The sequence below is a fragment of the Arachis hypogaea genome, chromosome 10, assembly GCF_003086295.3.
Source record: "Arachis hypogaea cultivar Tifrunner chromosome 10, arahy.Tifrunner.gnm2.J5K5, whole genome shotgun sequence".
Classification (NCBI taxonomy): Eukaryota; Viridiplantae; Streptophyta; class Magnoliopsida; order Fabales; family Fabaceae; genus Arachis; species Arachis hypogaea.
The window spans coordinates 98,740,739-98,743,551 of NC_092045.1; the positions used below are offsets into that span (position 1 = coordinate 98,740,739).

At 29.6% G+C, this 2,813-nt stretch overlaps 1 long non-coding RNA gene across 1 annotated transcript; it reads left to right on the forward strand.

Moving 5' to 3' along the window:
• The first annotated feature begins 714 nt into the window (after positions 1 to 714).
• Positions 715 to 2,404, forward strand: LOC140175878 (uncharacterized). Its single transcript, XR_011866814.1, has 4 exons — positions 715 to 956; positions 1,514 to 1,606; positions 1,963 to 2,122; positions 2,315 to 2,404. It is a non-coding gene; the product is annotated as an uncharacterized lncRNA (long non-coding RNA).
• Positions 2,405 to 2,813: the final 409 nt, after the last annotated feature.

Consider the following 2,813-nt stretch of genomic DNA (forward strand, 5'->3'; position numbering starts at 1 on the left):
GAATCTGATTTCTTTAATAAAGTTGGTATAATATAACTTGATTCACTTTACCCTTGTCCTGTTATTACATAGAAGCTTTGGAAACTCAGGTTAGAATCCTTGGGTTCTGTTTTTCTTATAATTTTTTCTCTTTTCTATAATCTGTTTTTTGTTTCATTTTGTTAAATGTAAAAGTTTTGTACTTTAAATTCTATTGACTTTGCAGGATATGGATGTATCAAAGAAGAACTATCAAAAGTCAAATATTGAAGGAAACAATTTGAAAAATAATTTGGAGTCAAATAAAAAGGAAAAACATAAGAAGAGAAAGAGAAGGCATGAAATTGATGGGGAAGCTACAAGGAAATGGGAAGAAGAAGGCTTCACCAGTAGAAAAAAGAAGAGAAAGAGATTGGAAGAAATGAGTGCTTCAATGGCAAGCAAAAGACACAAACTTATTGAGGATAATGATCTTTAGAGTGCTGTCTCAAGTATAGATTTAAGAGTGCCTAAAAAGAATCGTGTGAGATTTGTTGAAAAGGAAAATTATGCTGATGAAGTGCTGCCTTTTATGGAGCAACTATTGAATGATGAGGATTTGTTTCAAACTCCTAGTATTTCTAATAGTATAAATTCTGAGTAAGATGAAGAATTATGTGATATTATTATTGCTTTAAATATGATATTATTATATTTTCATATTTATTTTCACTGAATAATTGCATTTTTTGTTAGGTCATCCAAAGACAAAGAGGGTTAGAGGACCTACATTGTTGAAAAAAATTTAGAACATACCTCATGGAAAGATAATTGATGTGCAATTTAATGACCGCAACCAAGCTATAAGAAAAGAAGGCAGAAAATTTGCTAGTTTTCTTGGTATTCTAGCTAGAACTCCTTCAATAATGCCTTTAAACATAGATGACTGGAGATGTTATGATAAAGAGGAGAAAAATAAGTTGCTGAAAATTGTGAGGGTAAGAATTTATTATTCTTAATGGATTCTAATTTAATTTTATTTGATTTATTAAGAAATTGCTTCAATGTTTTGTAGAAGAAGTTTTCTATCCCAATACGTGGTGAGGAATTTGTAAAAAGATCATTTGAAAAGAAATGGAAAGATTATAAATGTGACTTAAAGGGTATGTATTTGGGACAATACAAAACCAAAGATGTTTTATTGAAGAATAGATCGGAACGAATCCTAAGAGATCAATGGGTCTTGTCTCATATTGGTTCTCTGATAAAGCAAATGTACTTTAAAAGCCTTAACTAACATGTAAATATAAGATAAATATTATTACTGAATCTAATAAGGCTTGTCGTCACTTGTTTTATTAGCATTTTTTTATTTTTTAATTCTAATTCTGCTATAACTGCAGCAAATTATTTAGGCCAAAGTAAATTTTACTGAAACTGTATAGAATTTACTATTTTACTGAAGCTGTATAGATATAGAAAATAGGAAAAATAGAGAAATAATGGCATGTGTGTGTAGTAGTGTATTTTACTAATCCATAATGTGTTATAATAGAAACGTACCCAAGCAAATAGGATTAATAGGACAAAGCAAAAAATGCCTCACATGGAAGGATCCAAAAGCATTGCAACATTGATGGATGAACAGGTACTTATGCGTAATTTTTATTTCAGATATTTTATAAAATAATGCACTATTTTTTATCTGGAACCATTAGCAAGGCAGCACAGTATATATAATGAGAAAACTGAAAATTTGTCCTTATCTGGAATCGAACCTTCACGAGCAGAGATTTTTCTCAAAATTCATAAAAGGCGTAAGAATGGTAGACTATTGGATGAGGAATTTGCAAAAGCAGTGGTAAAATTTATGAATTTGTATCTTCTTGTTGTGATTGAAAAGTATAAAGGAACTAAATCATGCATTTAGTTCTAAAATAGGAACATACATGTATCCTCCTTTTTAGCTTCACTCAATTGTGACATTTAGATCTTTCTATATAGGAACTAATTGAAGAGAAGTTGAACAATGACGAGCTATCTAATGAAGAATCTAATAATGGTGTTGCTTGGGAAGGAGATATTTATTCTCAAGTATTGGGAAGTGATACAAGTGGTTACGTACGTGGTTTAGGACTTGGTCCAACACCTTCTTTATTGTGAGGTAATAAATTATCTTATGGTAAATTTTCTTCAGATACTTTTGCTAATGAGATTGCTCAAAATTTACAACAAGAAATAAAGGTACTAAAGGAGAAACATGAAGAAGAAATGAAGTTGATGAAAGAAAATCAAAATAAAATGTTGGCTGAATTATCTTTTATGAGACAAGTTTTGTGTAAATTTATTTTAACAGGTTCATCTATGACTCAAGATTTCAATGAAAATTCTTTTATGCAGGTAATTTTTGAAATTTGAAATTTTTTCTTGTGAGCTATTTTTTTATTTGACATTACTGCATTGATTAGGTTCTTGATGCTAATAGTGGTCAGGAGTTAGCACCATCCAGCACTTGAAATCAAGTTTGATGCTAATAGTTATTTTCTTAAAAGATTATATCTTTATCTATTATTGTTTGAATCCATAACTAATTAACTAATACCATACATAATATTATACCAACTACCCATTAAGATTACTTTTCTTTTCTTTTTTTGCTTTCTTTTAATGTATGTTTATAAACCATTATACAAGACTTCTCCATCCATCAAATTCTTTTACTACGTGTATATGTATAAATTCTGAACATGCCTATGCAGGGAGTGGTGTTTGATTTGAATTTGAAGTAGCATGTATTGAGGGTATAAATTAATTATTAATAGCACGCTCTAGCTAGTGCATTGTGCAACTGCATA